The sequence below is a fragment of the Trichechus manatus genome, unplaced genomic scaffold, assembly GCF_000243295.1.
Source record: "Trichechus manatus latirostris isolate Lorelei unplaced genomic scaffold, TriManLat1.0 scaffold00141, whole genome shotgun sequence".
NCBI classification, from domain to species: domain Eukaryota; kingdom Metazoa; phylum Chordata; class Mammalia; order Sirenia; family Trichechidae; genus Trichechus; species Trichechus manatus.
In genome coordinates this window covers 2,313,493-2,336,577 of record NW_004444077.1, presented here as the reverse complement: position 1 = coordinate 2,336,577, position 23,085 = coordinate 2,313,493, and the positions used below count along the sequence as shown (strand labels likewise).

General features: G+C 42.3%; 1 long non-coding RNA gene across 1 annotated transcript; it reads left to right on the top strand.

The window, feature by feature from the left end:
• Positions 1-4,715: 4,715 nt before the first annotated feature.
• Positions 4,716-22,685, top strand: LOC111822225 (uncharacterized). Its single transcript, XR_002825515.1, has 3 exons — positions 4,716-4,798; positions 11,186-11,208; positions 22,643-22,685. It is a non-coding gene; the product is annotated as an uncharacterized LOC111822225 (long non-coding RNA).
• The last annotated feature ends 400 nt before the right edge of the window (positions 22,686-23,085 follow it).

Here is a 23,085-nt window from a genome sequence, read left to right as displayed (position 1 = left end):
GAGAAGACGTTGAAGATACAGGGCATTTGCCAATCACACACTATGAGTTCCAGAGGGCTCAGGGGAAGAGTTGAGAGGGTTAGATCCATGGATGTACAGAGACGCGAGGGGACGAGTGCCCAGGAGATTACAGGTGGCCTGGGAGGTTTGATCTGCTGGGGCTTTGTAAATACTTCATCCACAGATTGAACTAGATTGCTAAAGCATTTGTGCTGTCCAATGTAATTTTCCCAGGCTTCTTTTTTGATAGGATTTTAAATCATGGAAATGGAGACAACTTATCTCCAGAACTCTATTTTCGGTCAGCAACAGCCTGAAATAATTTGAATGCAGGTGTTTTGGAGTCAGACAATCTCCCAGAACAGGCAAGGTCAGGCAAATTTGTGTGATTTCTGACCATTGCTGCTCTGCCGCCTACCTCCAGAAACATGTAAAAGAAGATCAGGTTACTTGGATTGATGCCCAGCTGCCCATGGGGGCACTGTTGTCCCCAGCACCATTTGCTTCAGATTTCTCCTGTTACCAGTCCCTGGATATTTCCATGTGACCTCACCCTGAGCCTACATCCACTAGAACAGTTTATAGAGTTTATGACCCAGAGTACGTTTCCTTTCTCCAGAGATGGTGGCTGGTTTAATTTTCCTAGAGCCTTTTTAATTACCACAGAGTCCTGGTAAATGATGTTTGCCTGCTTTGGAAACCTTTGCAAATAATGTGGGAGGTACTGGTTTTACTAAGGTGAGGGCTCAGAATCCAAAGCCCTTTATAATCTGGATTTTATGGCACCTTGTTTCTCCCCTTCGAAGAATTCACTTATCACATCTGTAATTCCACAGTGTATTTATCAGGGCTCTCCAGAAAAATAGAACCAGTAGGTGATGGATATAGATGTAGACATAGGTAGAGACAGAGACTTAGATTTAGATTTATATAAGTTTATTTTAAGGAATTGGCTCATGATTGTTGGGGCTGGCAAGTCCAAAATCAGTAGGGCAGGCAGAAGGCTGGAAACTATAGTAGAACATCTATGATAGTCTTAAGACATAATTCCTTCTCTCTGGGACAGAATTCCTTCTCTCTGGGAAACCTCAGTTTTTGCTCTTAACGCCTCAACTTATTGGATGAGGCCCACCCACATTATGGTGGGTAATCTCCTTTACACAAAGTCAACGGATAGTAAATGCTGATCACATCTCCAAAATACCTCCATAGCAACATCTGAAGTAGTATTTGGCCAAGCAACTGGGCACCATAGTCTAGCTAAGCTGACACATAAAATTAACCATCACACACAGTTACTTGTGAGATTCTATAAATAATATGTATCTCTGATCACTCGCCTATAAGCTTCATGAGGTAAAAGACCGCGTCTGCCTTCCCTCTCACCACTATTTCCAGCACCTAGGACATTCATATTCAGCAAAATATTTAATTAAACAGCAAATAAAATTTTGCTGAAGATAATTCAAAAACGGTTGCAGTAGTATATCAACAGGGAACTGCCAGAAATTCAAGCCGGATTCAGAAGAGGACATGGAATGAGGGATATAATTGTTGATGTTAGATGAATCTTGGCTGAAAGCAGAGAAGACCAAAAAGATATTTACCTGTGTTTTATTGACTATGCAAAGACATTCTACTGTGTAGATCATAACAAATTATGGATGATATTGCGAAGAATAGGAATTCCAGAACACTTAATTGTGCTCATGAGGAACCTATACATAGACCAAGAGGTAGTTGTCTGAACAGAACAAGGGGATACTGTATGGTTTAAAATCAGGAAATGTGTGCATCAGGATTGTATCTTTTCACCATACTTACTCAATCTGTATGCTGAGCAAATAATCTGAGAAACTGGACTATATGAGGAAGAACAGGGCATCAGAATTGGAGGTAGACTCATTAACAACCTGCTTTATGAAGATGACACAACCTTGCTTGCTGTAAGTGAAGAGGACTTGAAGCACTTACTGATGAAGATCGAAGACCACAGCCTTCAGTATGGATTACATCTCAACATAAAGAAAAACAAAAATCCTCACATCTGTACCAATAAGCAACATCATGATAAACAGAAAAGATTGAAGTTGTCAAGGATTTCATTTTACCTGGATCCACAATCAATGCTCATGGAAGCAGCAGTCAAAAAATCAAACAACGCATTGCACTGGGCAAATTCACTGCAAAAGACCACTTTAAAGTTTTAAAAAGCAAAGATGTCACTTTGAGGACTAAGGTGCACCAGACCCAAGCCGTGGTATCTTCTGTCGCCTCATATGCATGTTAAAGCTGGACAATGAATAAGGAAGAATGAAGAAGAATCGATGCCTTTGAATTGTGGTGTTGGTGAAGAATATTGAATGTACCATGGACTACCATTGAATATAACAAAACTGTTTTGGAAGAAGTACAGCTAGAATGCTCTTTAGAAGAGAGGATGGCAAGACTTAGTGTCATGTATTTTGGTCATGTTATCAGGAGGGACCAGTCCCCAGAGAAGGACATCATGCTTGGTAAAGTAGAGGGTCAGTGAAAAAGAGGAAGACCCTCAACAAGATGGATTGACACAGTGGCTGCAACAATGGGCTCAAGCATAGCAACAGTTGTGAGGATGGCACAAGACCGGGCAGTGTTTTGTTCTGTTGTACATAGGGTTGCTATGAGTCAGAACTGACTTGACGACACCTAACAACACCACCACCACTATCCTGCAAGGTAGGCAATGCTATCCTGATTTTATAGGCATAAAAAGACAAATAAAGAAGCAGAATTTAGTGGCAGAACTGAGGCAACAATAGAGGACTTTACAACAAGAACTTTCGGTATATTTTCTGAATATTATGCTATCTTGACTTCAGTTTATTTTTCCTGGAATAGTTATCATGTTAAAGGTGTAGGCACTGAGGCTCAGAGATGTTAAGTAACTTGCCCACAGTTGCTAAACCAGGTGGGGATTTGAGCCCAGGCCTGTCTGATTTCACAGTTTGGGTCCTTAACTCCTGCACTGAAGTAAAATGGATAACATGTACGGTAAGAAAAAGAGTAAAAGGAGCAGCTTTGGGCTAAGACAAAGCAAGTCCCTGTGGTTTCTCCAACCAGTGTACTAAAAGAGGGGTCAGCAAACTTTGGCCAGTGTATCAAATCCAGTCATGTAGCATGGTTTTGAATGGCCTATGAGCTAAGAATGGTTTTTACATTTAAAAAAAACCAGATGCTGTCGAGTCGATTCCAACTCATGATGACCCCATGTGTGTCAGAGTAGAACCGTGTTCCATAGGGTTTTCAATGGCTGATTTTTCAGAAGTATATTGCCAGGCCTTTCTTCCAAGGCATCTCTGGGTATATTTGAACCACTGACCTTTTAGTTAGCGGCTGATTGCTTTAAAGGTTTGCACTACCCAGGGACTGCTTACATTTTTTCAAGGGCTGTAAAAATAAAAAAACAAAGAAGAACACGTGTCAGAGACTGAATGTGGCCCTCAAAGCCTACCATATCCCTCTCTGGTCCCTTACTCCTGTACTGGGCTTGGTATGCCTCCTTCTTTCCTCCTGTAGGAGAGAAGGAAGGTGAAAGGAGACCAGCCTTTGGCGAAAACCTCCTGCGGCTATCAACACTTGACATGGATTCTCGAATTTAATTCTTAAAATCATTCTAAGAGGCGGTTTGCACTTACTGTCCCTATTTTAACCAGAGGGAAAACTGTTATTCCAAGATGAATCTCTTGTCTAAGTTCACAGCTAGGAAGTTACAGAGCTCAGATTGAGCCTTGGGTCTGTCAGGCTCTAAAACCGTGTGCCACACTGTGTGGAGCCTCTTCCTTCAGGAGTCAGCCTCGAGATTCTGTGTTTCTGAGCTGCTCATCGTCTAGCAGGAGGACAAGGTGCACACTGTGAACCAACATGCAGCCAGAAGATCCCTACAATAATCTTAGGAACACAGTGTGCCTTAGATGCACAAAGGAGGAAGGAATTAATTCTGCTAGTGAGGTGGGCTTGAGGCTTCATAGAGAAGGTGACAATGAGCTGGTCCAGAAGTGATGTTCCCAGCAAGGGACAGTATGAATCATTCAGGAAGGCATGAAAGAATGGGCGCTCTGGGAACTGGTAGGTAATTCTCTGTGATTGCAGTCTAGGGTTCACGGTGGACAGGTGGCAGGCCATATCCCTGGACAGCTAGGTTGGAGCTAGGTTATGAAGGGCTGAATTCTGAGCCCAGCGTTCTGTTAGGGGCCAGACTACTGAGCAGATAGAAACGAAAATGGTAGCTAACATAAGTTATTTGGAATTAAATGAGATTCCATATGTGAAAGTACCTGAGACATATGAACATGCCTAATGTCACTCAGGATGTCTAATATGATAAGAATAAGAGCTGCCACTGACTAAGCTTTAGTATATCTCAGCATTATGTTACTAGATACAATAATATTTTGCATAAAATATTTAATGCAACAGCCAGGATAATCTTATATGATTGATATTAATGCTCAGGTAACTAATATTACTCCTAGGAAGGCGGGGGAGCAGGTCGTGGGCCTGTTTGCTCGCAGGCCCAGTCCTTACCTCCCCTGCTCTGTGAGTGTCACCATCAGCACCCTGTTTTCTCAGACCCCAGTGTCACCTGGGTTTAGGTGGATTCAGCCAATGAGAGGCACTGGGAGGAGACCGAAGGGTGGAACACAGGGAGAAGTCAGGGCATTTTTCCCTCTTTCACTCTACTTGTGACAGTGGCTGCATCTCCTTCAAAGTGTTAGCTGCCTCCAGTCAGTCCTGCCACAGTTCCAGCTCCTGATGGGTAAGCTGGCCCCGGGTTCTGGTGACCCCACTTCCTCCCTTTGTCCTTGCAGTCTTAGGGTAGCAGCAGCTTCCTGCTGTTGTTAATCTCTGGGTTGCCTTACTGTCCCCTGCTGGTTTTTCAGCTTTTCCAACAATTGTGTACTTAATTCTTGGGTTTAAAGTCTCACAGTTTAAATACTCAGAGTGATTTCTATCTCTCAGGTCATTTCCTACTACAGTAAACATTATTATTTTTTCCTATTTTAATGTTGCTTTGCAGATTAGGAGACTGTGGCTAAGAGAGGTAAAGTAACTTTCCCAAAGTCCTAGTAAGTAAATTACAAAGTTGTGATTCAAATCCAGGTCTCGCAGCCTCTAATGCGGCACCATTAACCACTATGCCAGATTGTTTCACAGTGTGTTTGCATAAGGATCCAGTAATCAGATACGCATTCGATGTGCTAACACAGTTCAATCACATTCCTCTGACTTGTACTAGCTTGTGTGAAATGGCCTATGCTAATTAAATTAGAAGATGATTGATAGGATACTTTAAAATATAGAACGAACATCTGCGTATCTCTTTACAGCTCACGAAGAGCTAGCCCATCCATGATCTCATTTTATATTCACAATATGCTTTTCAGGATGGAAGGACAGATCTAGGGAGAAACTGAAGGTCAGAGAGGGCAGGTTAATTGCTCCAAGTCACACAGTAAGTGACAGAGGAAAGGAACACTTAAATCCAGACCTGCTGGCTCTTCATACTGATACGTCCCATCACACCAGGTAGAAATGCAGTGTTCCTTAGAGGCCAACCAGAAAGGCAAAGGCCCAGTGAGCAGGAGCTGCTCCTACCATTATTTTAGACTTCTTGAGAGTCATCAGATTCATTTATGGGTTTTTCAGATAAAGGATCTGAGGGTCTGCCATTGCATGGCACTGCCTCTTTGAAGTTCCTACTTCAAGGGAGCCTCCATTAGGCAGAGAAGGGGCTTTCTAAGTATGGTGGGTTTGCAGTGAGAACATCTGAAGCACTTGCCTGGTGGCAGCTGACTCCACTGATATTTCAATTATCCCATCTGTGTAAAAATAGATGCGTCTAAAGCACTTGAAGGCATTTTGTTCTCTTAAAATAGGCTAAAAAACATTCCTCTCTTTTGTTTGCACTCCTAACTTGTTTAGCAAGACTTTTTTCTTTTTAGAATGTAGGGTCTAGAGCCCCAAATGAACTTAAAAGTAATTTTAAAGATAACAACGAAACTAAGGGATGGTACAGTTAAATGTCCTATCCAATTTCTCACAGCTCATTGGAATATAGATTATTTGACTGATTGATACATTTATTATGTTGTACAACCAGATAACAACAATAAATAATAAATGTGTTTATTATTTTATACATAGAGAGAAAAATGAGCTTTCTCTCTGTGTATTTTACTGTGTTGTGCAGTTTTGGGAGATACCAGTTGTCACTGAGTCAATTTCAACTCATGGTGACCCCATGTGTGCTGAGTAGAACTGCTGTATAGGGTTTTTGATGGCTGTGACATTTTGAAAATAGATTGCCAGGACTGTCTTTCCAGATGCCTCTGGCTGGGTTTGAACTGCCAACCTTTCAGCTAGCAGTCCAGCACTTAATGGTTTGTGCCACCAAGGGACCATATAGTGGGATAGATGGGTTTAAAAAAATAAATACATTATTTCCTTAAGAAGTGTACCATCTACTAGGGGACATAAAGGTATGCAAATGCCTCTAAATCAAGATCAGCAATAATCGTATAGCAAAAGTCATAATATGGGTGATAGTAGTAATTCAAAATCTGCTCTTGGCAATGGCCACGAGGTATGACTCAGTACTGATGCATTGAGCAGTAATGATGGAAGACCAGACGCATTGTGGGATGACATCAAGGACGTCATATGTGAAGAAAGCAGAAGGTCATTAAAAAGACAGAAGAGAAAGAAAAGACCATAAAGGATGTCAGAGGAGACTCTGAAATTTGCTCTTGAATGTCGAATAGCTAAAGCAAACAGAAGAAATGATGAAGTAAAAGAGCTGAACAGAAGATTTCAAAGGGTAGCTTGAAAAGACAAAGTAACATTATAGTGAAATGTGCAAAGACCTGGAGTTAGAAAAGCAAAAGGGAAGAGCACACTCAGCATTTCTCAAGCTGAAAGAACTGAAGAAAACGCTCAAGCCTTGAGTAGCAATATTGAAGTACTCTATGGGCAAAATACTGAATGACACAGGAAGCATCAAAAGAAGATGGAAGGAATACACAGAGTCGCTGTACCCAAAAGAATTAGTCGATGTTCAGCCATTTCAGGAGGTAGCATAAGATCAAGAATCAATGGTATTGAAGGAAGAAGTCCAAGCTGCACTGAAGGCACTGACGAAAAACAAGGCTCCAGGAATCGAGGGAATACCAACTGAGATGTTTCAACAAACAGATGCAGTGCTGGAAGCGCTCACTCGTCTACGCCAAGAAATTTGGAAGACAGCTACCTGTCCAACCAACTGGAAGAGATCGTTATTACAGCCCATTCCAAAGAAAGGTGATCCAACAGAATGTGGAAATTATCAAACAATATCATTATCACATGCAAGTAAAATTTTGCTGAATATAATTTTAAAAAGTTGAGCAGTATATCAACAGGGAATTGCCAGAAATTCAAGCTGGATTCAGAAGAAGACATGGAATGAGGGATATCATTGCTGATGTCAGATGGATCTTCGCTGAAAGCAGAGAATACCAGAAAGATGTTTACTTGTTTTATTGACTATGCAAGGGTATTTGACCGTGTGGATCATAACAGATTATGGATAACGTTGCAAAGAATGCGAATTTCAGAACACTTAATTGTGCTCATGTGGAACCTGTACATAGACCAAGAGGCAGTCGTTTGAACAGAACAAAGCGATACGGGGTGGTTTAAAATCAGGAAAGGTGTGTGTCAGTCTTGCATACTTTCACAATACTTATTCAATCTGTATGCAGAGCAAATAATCCGAGAAGCTGGACTATATGAAGAAGAATGTGGCATCAGATTCATTAACAACCTGCAATATGCAGATGACACAATCTTCCTTGCTGAAGGAAAGAGGACTTGAAGCACTTATTGATGAAGATCAAAGACTACAGCTTTCAGTATGAATTACACCTCGACATAAAGACAACAGAAATTCTCACAACTGGATCAATAAGCAACATCATGATAGAAGGAGAAAAGATTGAAGTTGTCAAGGATTTCATTTTACTTGAATCCACGATCAACTCCTTTGGAAGCAGCAGTCAAGAAATCAAACAACGGATTCGCATTGGGCAAGTCTGCTGCAAAAAAACTTCTTTAAAGTGTTGAAAAACAGAAGATGTCATTTTGAGGACTAGGGTACGCCTGACCCAAGCCATGGTGTTTTCAATCGCCTCATATACATGCCAAAGCTGGACAATGAATAAGGAACACCAAAGAAGAATTGATGCCTTTGAACTATGGTGTTGGCAAAAAATACTGAATACACCATGAACTGCCAGAAGAATGAACAAGTCTGTCTTGGAAGAAGTACAGCCAGAGAACTCCTTGGAGGCAAGGATACTGAGACTTCGTCTTGCGTACTTTGGACATATTATCAGCAGGGACCTGTCCCTGGAGAAGTACGTCAAGCTTGGTAAAGTAGAGGGTCAGCGAAAAAGAGGAAGACCGTCAACAAGATGGACTGACACAGTGGCTGCAACAATGGGCTCAAACATAGTAACGACTGTGATTGTGAGGTTGGTGAAGGTCTGGGCAGTGTTTTGTTCTGTTGTCCATAGGGTTGCTATGAGTTGGAACCGACTCAATGGCATTTAACAACAACAATAACTGAAAGAATAAGGTTTTGAAACACAAAAAACTACCAAAAATGAATTAAAGCTGTGGTGAGGAATCTGTAGTCCAGGCTACATCTGGCCTTTGGCTTCATCCATCTGGCCTGAGGCAAGCTTTCTAAATTAAGTATCTGGAGGCCTCCTCCCTTAAGAACAACAAATACAGTGCTTCCCAGGTCTGAAGGAGAATTCTGAAGCTCCTCCTGCTGGGTGTCCTGTTTTTGCTGTTTAACTCCCTTGAAGCCACAGTAGGTGATTCTGGAGGGGGTTGTAACCTGGTCTTCTTGGTCAGGGAAGAGACAGGCCCCGTGGTGTGGTGTGTGGGGTGGGCTCTATGGGAATGAAGACATGGGCAGAGTGGGCTGCAGGTCCCAGGACTTTGACCTGCTTGGGCCGAAGAGGGGATGGAACTCTAAAGAGGCCTGAGAGGTTGGGGAAAGTTACAGGAAGGGCAAACCAGGCTGGATGAGTATTTTTAAGCTCAGCTTGGGGAAGTCATTAATTTTAAGATGCTTTTCTGACCAGTGTGGTGTCAGAGCTAAGGAGGAGGGGGAAACCCTGAGCAGCTCCAGAGGGTGTTGTTGGATGGGAACCTGACTGTGTGTAGAGTGATGTGTTGGCTTCTCTCTGCTGTGAACTGCCTGTTCCTCCCTCTTTCTCGCAGGGGCCCCTTTCCTCTCTGAGCAATCTCTGTCTCCTCTCTTCTTTTTGATCTAAATGACTCTCATCCTTCCCATCACTTATGCTCTTAATACCCAAGTTGCAGTCAAGTCAATTCCGACTCATAGTGACCCTATAGGACAGAGTAGAACTGCCCTGTAGGGTTTCCAAGGATGTAATCTTTACAGAAGCCGACTGACACATCTTTCTCTGGCGGAGCAGCTGGTAGATTCAAACCACTGACCTTTTGGTTAGCAGCCAAGCACTTAGCCACTGTACCACCGGGGCCTCTTATGCCCTTACTAGCCCCCTCAAAACACAAACATATTTACGAATGCAAACATAGGAATAGTCAATCCTCATTATTCTTGGATTCCATATTTGTTGCCAACTTGCTAAAATTTACTTGTAACCCCAAATTCAATACCTTAGGTGACACTTTGGTGGTGATTTGTGACATGTGCATGCATAGAGCTGCAAAAACCTTGAGTTGCCAAACCCTGGTTACCAGCTAAGGTCCAACAAGTCTGATTCAGTACTCACTAATTCAGTGTTTCACGGTGACTTTATAGAATATAATGAGAATCGAATGTATATGCAATTCTTTTTGGAGAGTGACTCTTTGTCTTCAGTTTGGTTGAACAGGGGTTGCCCATTTACAAATCTATGTGGAAAAATAATGGTATCAAGAAATGGACCACATAGATATAAAACTACCAGTTGCTGTGGAGTCATTTCTGACTCATGGCCACCTCACATGTTTCAGAGTAGAACTGTGCTCCATGTGATTTTCAATGGCTGTGATCTTTCAGAAGAAAATTGCCAGGCCTTTCTTCTGAGGCACCTCTAGGTGGATTTGAACCACCAACCTTTGGTTAGTAGCTGAATGCTTAATCGTTCACACCACTCAGGAACTCCTATTTTTATTCTAAATATTTTTGAGTCTGTGGATGATTTTGTCTCCATCAGGAGAGACTAAAATAGAGAAGGAGTATGGGAGGGCCAGTAAAATCATAGATCCCTGGCAGGGCATGAAGAAGAGCACAGATAGGGGTGAACTGAGTTCATTGCTGTGGAGATAAACTCAGCTCAGATTGAGATACATAGGAAATTACAAAATCCATGTTGCTGGAAGAGCTTGAGAGGGAGACAGAAGAGGGCTATAGTTCAGCTTAGATCCAGAGAGAGACACCATCACCTTCTCAGGCATCCACCAAGGAGCATTGCCCGGAGCCTTTGACTTAAGCATCTTGGTATGACATGCTTTTTCTAAAGGATAGAATAGAATCCATAACCTTTTCATGCACCTGGAGTTGCACCTCAAGTGTACAGAGAGAGACCTCTACACTTGAATGTTAGAGACCTGGGTGTCCTGGCTCCCCACTAATCAGCAGTGCGACCTTGGGCCAGTCGCTTAACTAATCCGGACCCTACTGGGTGTGGGAGTAGATGATCTCAAAGGTTCCAACAGGAGGAATTATTCACATCTTCATAGATTATCACTTCAGTGGTAGTGGTTCTCATAATGACTGGCCTGAGAAAGTATATGTTGGGGGTAAAAGATTTCTCAGGAAGGAAGATCTGAGACTGTAGTCAAGAGAAAGACATGTAGCCTGGGATGGGGTAGGGAAGGTAGGGAGCTGACACGCCACAGGCTCTATAGTTTGTTCACTATGACCATTGTAGCTTGTGTAATAAAAAATATTGTAAAGTCAGGGCCCCCAAAGACTCATAATCTACTGTTTTGTTTTGTTTTTTAATTTCATCTGTCCAATCTGCCCAAGTCCTCAGATTGCATTATTGCTATTAATTATTATGAATTCTTTCTTTATAGGGCAGAGGACTAATTAGCTCTATTTCTTGTTTTCTCCCCTCAGGGACCAGTACATGATGTTTGATGGTACTTGCATGCCTGGGGATGTCGGGATGAAGGAGTAAATTCCATGAGTTAATAGCTCAGGAGAGAAGGTGGCCAGGCCAAGGTAGAAGTGTGCGTGGGGATGGAAGAAGAGAGCCCAGCAGACACAGCTTGCTCTGGTTGCTGCTTCCACATCTGCACCCCAGGACCCAGCCATGAATAATGCTGTTGGCCCAGCAAGACCACCCCCTCGTTGCGTCTGGAGTTTTCTCCTAGTCTTGCATCAATCTTGTTATTTGTCTGATTTTTCATTTCCTGGGTGGTTTTGGCTAGGAGAAGTTCTTCAAGAGCTGATGTGTCAATCTAATTATAATTAATAAGTTAGAGGTTGTGGGATGCTCTTGATTTTCCCACCTTGCAAACGGAATTAGGCCTGAAGAGTAAGGAGCCTGTGTGACTTTCCTCAGTGTTGAGGTCACTAAGCTTAGGGATGCCAAACACTTTGGGATGCTCCATGGGAAAGCAGATTGTTGCTTTTGGTAGGATTCAACTTTTTTGTTGTTGTTGTCATTTTTAAATTTCAAAGAAGTTCTGCCAAAGTTCCAGGCCAAAGAGCAAGATACAGTATAACAGTGTTCAAATGTGCCTCTTATTAACTGTGTGATTTTGGCCAAGTTATATAACCCATCTAATTTCAGTTTCTTGCTGGTAAAATAGAGCTCATGATAATACCTACCACACGGGAATACAATGGGGAATAGATAAGATAATAAATAATGCATGCTCTGATGCCAAAGGCTAAGTATCTCAGTAGTTTAGGTTCAGGAGAGCCAACATTAGCATTGTGAGGACCTGTGTGGTGAGGAAGGAAGAAGGAGGAATAGGAATAACTGAATCTCAATTATGGAAAAATACATCTTAGTGGGTTTAGAACATGAGTTTTAGAGTCAGACCTAGGATCAACTTCCACTTCCATCATTTACTAGATGTGTGACATTGGGCAGTACTTTCCTCTCGGAACCTCAGTTTGCTCATCTGTAAAATGGGAATAAAAATAGTATCTGCTTTATAGGGCTGTCTTGAGAATTAAATGAGACAACGCTTTATGGCAGAGACTAGCTAGATACTCAACAAACCTCTTTCCTTTTCTTCCTGGGTCCTTTTCTTAGTTATCTAGTGCTGCTATAACAGAAATACCACAAATGGGTGGCTTTAACAAACAGAAATTTATTTCCTCACAGTTTAGGAGGCTAGAAGTCTGAATGCAGGCCACTAGCTCTAGGGGAAGCCTTTCTCTCTCTGTCGCTTCTGGAGGAAAGTCCTTGTCTCTTCTGAACTTCTGCTCCTGGGCAATCTTCATGTGACTTGACATCTCTCTTCCCGCCATCTCTCCTTCTCTCACTTGCTTGTTTAATCTCTTTTATATATTAAAAGAGATTGACCCAAGATACGCCCTACACTAATCCTGCCTCATTAACATAGCAAAGACGATCCATTCCCAAATGGGATTATAACAACAGGCATGTTGTTGTTAGGTGCCATCGAGTCAATTCGGACTCATAGGGACCCTATGTACAAAGAAACACTGCCCAGTGCTGCACCATCCTCATAATCATTGTTATATTTGAGCCCATTATTGCAGCCACTGTGTCAATCCATTTTGTTGAGGGTCTTCCTATTTTTTTGCTGACACTCTATTTTACCAAGCATGATGTCCTTCTCCAGGGACTGGTCCCTCCTGATAATATGTCCAAAGTATGTGAGACGAAGTTTCACCATCCTAGCTTCTAATGAGCTTTCTGGCTATACTTCTTCCAAGACAAATTTGTTCGTTCTTCTGGCAGTCCATGGTGTATTCAATATTCTTCGTTAACACTCTAATTCAAAGGCATCAGTTCTTCTTTGGTCTTCCTTATTCATTGTCCGGCTTTCATACGCATATGAGGCAATTGAAAACACCATGGCTTGGGTCAGGTGCACCTTAGTCCTCAGGGACTTTTTAATGCTTTAAAGAGGTCTCTTGCAGGTCTCTTTGCCCAATGCAACGCGCTGTCTGATTTCTTGACTCTCATCAGCCAGATATCCAAGTCCATCGCTTACAAGTTTTACCTTCCACCAAATATTTGAACATAATTTAGATAAGTTTCTTTGACATTACATCAAAAGCATCACCTTTCCTCCATTGTCCAATCACATGTTCATCATTTTCTTTTCAAGCCTTAGCAGAAGCACATTTAATATCCACGTTTCTCGCAACATTCTATTGCTGGTGCCATATGTATCCTCTAAGACAATAGACACTTTCTAGCTCTCCTCACTTCCTTCTGAGCCCTCACCAGAATTACCTTCATCATCCATAATTCTACCAACAGTCTCTTTAAGGCACTCTAGGCATTTACTATTAGGCACCTTAAAACTCTTCCATCTTCTACTCATTACTCAATTCTAAAACTGCTTCCACATTTTAGTATGTGTTAGAGCATCACCCCGCTCTACCAGTACCAAGTTCTGCCTTAGTTATCTAGTGCTGCTATAACAGAAATAACACAAGTGGTTGGCTTTAACAAACAGAAATTTATTTTCTCACAATTTAGGAGGCTAGAAGTCTGAATTCAGGGTGCTGACTCTAGGGGGAGGCTTTCCCTTTTGCCTCTGGAGGAAAGTCCTTGTCTCTTCTGAGCTTCTGCTCCTGGGCAATCTTCATGTGGCTTGGCATCACTTTTCCCCTATCTCTTCTCTGTTCGCTTGTTTAATCTCTTTTCTATCTTAGCAGAGATTGACTCAAGATATACCCTACATTAATCCTCCCTCATTAACATATCAAAGACAACCCATTCCCAAATGGGTTTATAACCACAGGCATAGAGGTTAGGATTTACAATACATATTTTGGGGGGACATAATTCAATCCATAACAGTCCCTGATAGACTACATTTCCCAGCCTCCTTGAATCTAAGTGAAGCCACGTATGGCAAAGATATGATCAGTGGAATGTAAGTGCAAGTGAGATGTATGCTACATAGGCTAAACCTTACCCCTAAAATCTCTCTTGTGATCCTTTATACCTTCTCTTTCCTCATCTTCTGGGTAGATGTAGGGGATCCAGGGAATTAATTGGGCCCCAGGGAGGGCAAAGCCTCTACATGGAAGGAACCTGTGTTCCTGAATGATTGCCAACCTGCATTGGGTTGTGGCTTGAACTACTGAGATATTAGAGTTGTTTGTCAAACAGTTAATCTATCCTCATTTATTAATCCTCATAAAGCACATAGTAATTCCTCAACAAACGTTAGCTATCCTTACTACTTACTCCCTACTGGAATGTCTGAGTAGGCAACTCCAAACCCACCATGATTCAATAAGGGTTAATACTACAAGTGAATTTTTGTTCTCTCCCCTGGCTAAAAGATGGACTCCTAAATCTCTAGATTCCCAAAAAAGAAATTAAATCATTCATTCACTCATTTATCCCATCAGTAAACATTCACTGGATGCCTACTATTTATAGAGTTCAGTTAGGTGCCAGGAATGCAGAGATGATAATGACATCTTCATGGAATCTTCTATTTCGTAGACACTGACATGCAACTATATTATCAAGCAGAATGAAATGTGTGCTTTAACTGTCACCTAATCATCATCAATGTCAGTGAAAAAGAGGAATACCCTCAGTGAGATGGATTGACACAGTGGTTGCAACAATGGGCTCAAACATAGCCATGATTTTGAAGGTGGTATAGGACCAGGCAGCATTTCGTTCTGTTGTACATGGGGTCACACTGAGTTGGAACTGACTCAACAGCACCTAACAACAACAATCATCAGTTATGGCCTATGTCACTTTACTTTTTAAAACGTCAGTAAGATACCTTCAGAGTTCCACCTGGCGTAGATCTGTGGCAAGGTTTTACCACTTTCCTGCCATCCTTCATCTTGACTTTGTATGCTCAGGGAAAGAGAAGGTAAAGAGAGTCGAGTAGGAGCTTGTTGTTTCACTGAAAACCAAATGTGTGTTTGTATGGTGTTGATCTGTGGCCTCTCCAGCCTTGCCAGCCCCTCCCTTTCTTTCTCTCTTCCTCTCTGGGACTGTGTGACTGTACACCATGGGGCACCAGCTCCTTCTGCACTGTGCTCACTTGTCCTTGCTTTATTTGGGCAGGATGAGCCCAAGTTCAGTTATGACAGTCTAGTCCTAGTTCTGCTCAACTCGGCCACCTCCTCTCCCTCAAACTCAACTTTCTTATCTGTATAATAGGCTGTTAGATTGGAATTCAGGTCAGCAAGTGCATGGCATTCACTCCCATCCATGAGGGACCTCGCTGACTTATCAAGGTGCTCATGTTTGCTGACCCTGAACTCAAGAATACATCACACAGTTTCTCAGTACAGACTTCCAAAAAGCTCTATCAATCAGTCAAAGTTAGTCTGAGGGCTAGATGATCTCCGGCTTCTTTGGTAACGATAATAATAACTCTCCAAAACAAAACAAACTAAACTCATTGCCGTTGAGTTGATTCTGACTCATAGTGACTCTACAGGACAGGGTAGGACTGCCCTTTCCAAGGAGTAGCTGATGGATTCAAACCGCTGACCTTTTGGTTAGCAGTCTGAGCTCTTAATCACTGTGCTGCCAGGGCTCCGGTAATAACTCTCAGCCCTTTAAATTTATTTTTCAAAGCACACACACACATATTTAATATATATGTGTGTGTATATATATGTGCACATATACATATGGTGCAGGACTGGGCATTGTTTCGTTCTGTTGTTCACAGTGTTGCTATGAGTTGGAACTGACTCGATGGCACCTAACAACCAACAACAACATATATATGTTGTATATATATATATATATAAAACACAAATATATAATTTGCTAAGCACCTAGTTATTTTTGTACCCTTCCTTCACTGTGCTCTGCCATCAAGAAAAGCTTAACAAATATTTGAGGATTGAGAAGGACTCTCCTCTTCCTGCTCTCGCTTCTCCTTCTGATCTTGGCTTCCATTCTCTATGCCAATAGATTCTTTCTCAATCACAAGCACCAGTATCATTAGCACTACCTGTTTGATCTGGAACCACATGATCTCCGAGATTCATGTAGTCCACCTCACTGCTCCCAAATAGACTACTTCAAAGTCATGCTAGCTCTTACAAGTGGAGAGTCTGTTGAAAAAAACTATCAAGTCCAAGAGTCACTTCTTCAGTGCCTGTTGGTAAAACCAATAGAAGTTCTTTGGATCTGTTTGCTAATGACTAATTGGCCCAAGAGGATTCTAAATCCTGAGTATTTTCTTGGATTTTTCCTTCTGAATGTATCATTTAGGTCTGATTGTTGCCAGACGAGCTCAGAGGCATGACTTTGTGACTGTGCTTTTTCATTCATTATTATTTTTAGGGTAGATTCATTTCTCGCTGACCAGGGCTTGTTGGGCTCCTCCTTTGCCTTGTCATGCTCAGGACAACTTGCTTGGCAGGCCTCCAAGGACCATGTTTGTCCAGAGGTGCTATCGCCTGCCTCCTCAGATTGGCTGGTACGAGCCTGGGCTAAGGCCACTTTGTTCTTTCACAGTGGGTTGTTTTTCCTTGGGCTTGGATGGCTCAGCAAAAGTTACTGGATACTTTGCAGGGTGGGAGCCCTGAGCTGCACGGTTTATGTTGGAAACTGTGTATTGTTCTAGGTTAGCCTTTGGTGCCTGCATCTTTCTTTCTTGTCTGACAGGGTGAATAGTATGGCATGGGAGTGGGGTGGAGAAAGGGTCACGCACAAGTCAATGCAGCCTGCATTGTATCATGTGGGCCCTTTCCCAGCAATGTTAACACTGGTAGTGGCACATGGGGAGAGGTGAGACAGCTATTTCGGCTCAACCATTAAAAAACTGTGGGCTCAGGCAGGAGGAGGAAACAGAGACACAATGAAAGAAAAACTAAAGATGGTAATAGATTAAGAGAGAAGAAAAGAAAAACGGGAGGAAAGCGTTTCTTTAATGAGTCCTTTCTAGATTACTCAGTCATATAATTTGAGATCCTATAAAAAACAAAACAAACAAACCCCCAAACCTGTTGCCATTGATTCTGATTCATAGTGACCCTATAGGACAGAGCAGAACTCCCTCATAAGGTTTCCAAGGAGCAGCTGGTGGATTTGGAACTGTTGAACTTTCGGTTAGCAGCTGTGCTCTAAACCACTGTGCCACCAGGGCTAATTGAGCTCCTATAGCATCTATTACATACACCAAATAATTCACCTCACATTGTATATAGGTGTGTGGCCCAAATGCCACTCTAGGTATACCTCCCCTCAGAGATTCTCCTACTCCTTAGCCTGAATTCCACTCTACAGCCATGGACCATCAGAAGTCTCTGTCCCACTATCTTCTTTCCCAGTCTTACTTCCTCAGGCTTAATGTCTCAACTCATGAGGCCATGTGGCCTTCGCTATTCACATTAGCTACCTCAAAGCCGCCAATTTCCATGGTGGGGAATAAAATCCACTTGCACCAAGAATCTCGTGAAGGCTGCAAGTTGACCAAAGAATCATACTATTCTAACACAACCTCAGGCAGCCATCTTGCAGCTGGTTGGCTCTCATTTTTTTGGCTTTGCCATCCTCCACATAAGTCCACGTTCCCACCTTCCCACATTTTCCTCAGTGTGAAGATATCTTTGAACTCTCTCTTCCCCCCTCTGACATGGTTTGATAGTGACTATTTCCCCAGTTAGTTCTCTGGGAAAAAAAATTACTTCAAATTTAGATAACATTTTACAGTTTAAAATGTGCTTTCATAAACCTAATTAAAAAAATATCTTCACAACAATCCTAACACAAAATTATAGTTCAGCTCATACCTGGTAGAGCTGGACCTTGAATCTAGGTTGTTTTACTCCCTGCCCAATGCCCATCTGCCTCTCAGGAAGAATCAGGAACCTCTGGAGAGTGAGGGAGGGTAAGTAGGGAGCTGGGTCCCTGAGGGTGCATAGGGGTTAAGAAGATATGAGAGGGTAGAAGCCAGGGCCCTGATCAATGTAAATCTCGCAGGAAACTTCTTGATTCAAGATACGCACTGTTTTTCTCTCTCGGACCCCAGGATTTACCTGTTTACTTTCACTTCCCCTTTCACCAACTGACCATGATGGAAGGTGGTTTTGGAGACATGAAGATGGGTGTTTCACCCACTCCCCACATCAACCTCCCAATTTACTGGGATATAATGGTGTAATGGATTGAACTGTGTCCCACCAAAATATGCATCAACTTGGTTAGGCCATGATTCTCAGTATTGTATGGTTGTCCTCCATTTTGTGGTTTTCCTATGTGTTATAAATCATAATCTCTGCTTGTAGTTAAAGATGATTAGGGTGGGATGTAACACCCTTGCTCAGGTCACAACCCTGATCCAATGTAAAGGAGTTTCCCTGGGGTGTGGCCTTCACCATCTTTTATCTTACAAGAGGTAAAAGGAAAGGGAAGCAAGCAGAGAGTTGGGGACCTCATATCACCAAGAAAGCAGTGCCAGGAGCACAGCACGTCCTTTGGACTCAGGGTTCCTGGGTAGAGAAGCTCCTAGTCCAGGGGAAGGTTGATGACAAGGACCTTCCTCCAGAGCTGACGGAGAAAGCGTTCTCCTGGAGCTGACAACCTGAAATCGGACTTCTAGCCTACTAGACTGTGAGAAAATAAATTTTTCTTTGTTAAAGCCATCCACTTGTGGTATTTCTGTTAAAGCAGTACTAGATGACTAAGACAAGGGGGTTGGGAAAGATTCTATGTCTGGATCAAGGAATATTTATTTCTCACCCTAACATCAATCAGAATTCTTGGGTGGTGCAAATGGTTAACGTGCTTGTTTGTTAACCAAGAAGTTGGTGGTTCAAGTTCACCCAGAGGCACTTCAGAAGAAAAGCCATTGAAAACCCTATGGAGCACTATTCTACTTTGACATACAGTGGGTCACCGTAAGTCTGAGTCAACTCGACAGCAACTGGTTAACCTCAATCTGTTGGGGAATGGGCTGGACAGAAGGATAGGTTTTCTCGGCAGAACACCAATGGGGGACGGAAGGACCCTGTGACACTAAGACTCTCTCAACTTCAGGTGTTTGGGATGCCTGTGATAGAACTCAGATACTGCAGGATGACTTCCCTGCAGCCACAGAACAAACCCACACTTGGGAACTGTTCTTCCCACTGCTGTTACAGGGCCAGGAAGGACAGTGAGGACACCCACACCCTTCCATGCCTCAGGCAGGGCTCAGACACTCTGGTGACATGGGAAGCCAGTCCCAGGTACACTAACAAACCAATTCTTAGCCACTGTGTCTGCATATCCCACCCTGTGACTGATATTAGCTAATATCACATCCTTACTGTGTCGTACATCCTGATTTGCTTGTGACAGTCCCACTTATGCTTGTTGTCCCAACACCCAGTCTGGGCAGTACCCCTTCACTCTCCAAAGTGTCCTGATAAATAATAGTAGATGATAAATTATATGGTGTAGAAAAATGGAAGTACCTAGACAGGTATATTTTATATTTACAAACAAAATGGTGGACTATTTTATTGACAAGAAAGTCTTTCAGTTTCATACAGCGAGCTTATATGTAGCAAGCTCTTACTATGTGCCATTGTTCTGAGTGCTTCACATATTTTATTACATTTATACAGTACAACTCATGAGGCAAGTGTATCCCACTCACCCTGGAACCTAAGAGGCTAAAAGATTGGTCTGATGTTCTGGGAATCAATAGGTTCTGATCTTGGCAGTTGCTGGGTGTCTTGGTCATCTAGTGCTGCTATAACAGAAATACCATAAGTGGATGGCTTTAACAAAGAGAAGTTTATTCTCTCACAGTGCAGTAGGCTAGAAGTCCGCATTCAGGGGGCCAACTCCAGGGGAAGGCTTTCTGTCTCTGTTGGCTCTGGAGAAAGATCCTTGTCATCAGTCTTCCCTTGGTCTGGGAGCATCTCAGCACAAGAACCTCAGATCCAAAGGATGCCCTCTGCTCCTGGCGCTGCTTTCTCAGTGGTATGAGGTCCCCATGTCTGTCTGCTTGCTTCTCTCTTTTATATCTCAGAAGAGATTGGCTTAAAACACTATCTAATCTTGTAGATCTCATCAATATAACTGCCACTAATCCATTTTATTACATCATAGTGACAGGATTTACAACACATAGGGAAATCATACCAGATGACATAATGGTAGACAATCATGCAATACTGGGAATTATGACCTAGCCAAATTGACAGATATTTTTGAGGGACACAACTCAATCCATGACACTGGGTAAATAAGCATGAGGAGCCTCATTCTCCCTGGCTTTCAGGAATGCACCACAGACTGAGCACCTCCTCCTACCTCTTGAAACACGTTTCCATTGGAGAGAGGCCCTGCCAGGGAAGAGTCTTTCCCATGGCCCATAATTGCATCTCCCTCAAGCAATCAACAGCTTGACAACTCCCAGGGCCAAAGCACTGGAGTCAGCTCTGGTAGGCTTATTTCCCACATTCAATTGAACAATGCTCACACTCTGGACTCACTTCTTGAGAGCTGAGATTTCTCCCACGGGAGGATTTGAAACTCTTGGAAAGAGAGGGAGCCTGCCAGGGTGAGACCCAAAGAAATCTAGCAGAGGCCCTGCTGCAGATAGCGTAGATGGAGAGGCTCCAGTCCTTTCCAAACCAGGCGTCTTCTCCATTGAATCTGGGCATGTCAACTAAGGGCTGAGGAAGAGAAGGGCAAGCTAGAATGCATCAACCGGCAGTTACACAATTCAAAGCAGAATCAAATCAACTTGTGGAGTTGGATGGTTTCCAGATTGCTTATAAATGTCATAGAAAGGCAGTGGCAACACCATGGCTGTCTTCCCTCTTTTTTTCATTTTTCTTTTGAGTCTTCTTTAAAAGAAGATTTCAGCTCAGTGTACCATTGAGAATGCTAACAATAGCTTCCCTCTGAATAGCTCTTTATAATACATAAAATTTCTTTCACACCTATTATCCAAATGAGTCTGACACCAACCTTATGAGGTAGACAAGTCTGTTATTAATAACTTTGTTTTAAAGACGAAGGCACTAGGGTTCAGCAAGGATAAGTGATTTGCTCAAATTTATCTGTATTATGATAATAATAAGTATCATATATGGAGTGCTTAAGTACTTTGGAAACCCTGGTGGCGTAGTGGTTAAGAGCTATGGCTGCTAAACAAAAGGTTGGCAGTTTGAATCCACCAGGCCCTCCTTGGAAACTCTATGGGGCAGTTCTTCTCTGTCCTAAAGGGTCATTATGAGTTAGAATCGACTCAGTGGCAGTAGGGTTTTTTTTGTTTGTTTGTTTGTTTTAAGTACTTTACACACACGATCTCATTTAATGCTCACAGCCCCTCTCTGACGTGGAGATGCTATTCTTCCCAGGCACACTGAAGCTGACAGCGGAGATGAGGGGATGTGCCCCTGATCAGCTCATCTAGCTGATAAGAGGTGGAGCTGGGACAGTTCCAAGCCCTTACTCAGAACCAGATCTGACTTGAAATCCTGTGCTCTTTCCAATACGAGAGGGAAGATTTATGTTTCCAAAGCATTGTTTAAAATAGGAAGAATTGTCTTACTGAGAAGGCTGGGACTTTCTATTGGGTGGGTTAGAAGGAATCTAGAGGTGAGACAGGAAGAGAGAAGGTGAGGGTCTGAGAACAGCAGAAAGTGAGGAGATGATGCTGTTGAAAACTGGTCAGCATGATTCTCATGAAGTCTCCTACACAGCCACTCCATGAGGCAGAGTGTACATCCATCCCTTTTCCCTGCTATGTACTAGGTGCTCAGTAAATAGTTTCTGAATGAATGTAAGAATGAATGGGTTTTTAATTCATGATCAATATAAGAAAAATATAAAAATATTTCAGGAACTGTTCAATAAAGAAATAAAATAAAATACAATTTATTTAAAATATCATTGTTTAATGGCTCGTATACACTTGGAAAAACAGTGGTTATCATCCATGTGTCAGTTAGTAGCAGTGCTAGGGTATAGAAAACATGTTCTCAACTCCCTACCAGTGTTCTTTCTACTGTGCTTGCTACCTTCAGAACAATCAAAAATATTTTTTTTTATTTTTTATTGGTGCTCTATCAGTATACTAATTAATTACAGCAAAATGGAAGTTCCTAGACAGACCTGTTTTATATTTACAAACAAAAAGGTGGACTATTTTCTTGATAGAATGGAGTTTCAGTTTCATCTAGTGATTACATGTACCTTATTGGGGGTGTGAAGTAATATCTATTTGTATACGTTGTACATTCACACACAGAGCCATGCAAATTAATGTAGTAAACTTTTTATCAGAATCTTAGACACCTGCATGGAGTCAAGAACTAATGATCCATACTCAGATGGTTTGTTCTGTAAATGATCAGTATGTTTCTAGGGTATGTTTCTCCTGATTTCTCTACTGATACTTCTTTGTCTCAAACCAGATCCTGTCACTGATGTCACTGACTGCTTCTTCAGGAGCCACTGAGATCGGTTCCCCCAATTGTAAGCAGATTTATTTACTCAACAAGTGTGCACTGAGACACCACTATGGGCCAGCACAGGGCTATGTACTGTGAGGGATTCAGAGCTAGATAGGTGGTAGGAGAGAGAGGTCATCCATTTACTGAGCATATACTGTATTTCAGGCACTGTCATGGATGGAATTGTGTCCCCCCAAAATATCAGTCAACTTGGCTGGGTCATGATTCCCAGTCTTGTATGATTGCGTACCATTTTGTAATCTGATATGATTTCCTTATGTGTTGTAATCTCTATCACTATGATGTAACAAGATGGATTAGAGGCAGTTATACTGACGAGGTCTACGAGATTAGATAGTATCTTAAGCCAATCTCTTTTGATATATAAAAGAGAGAAGAGAGCA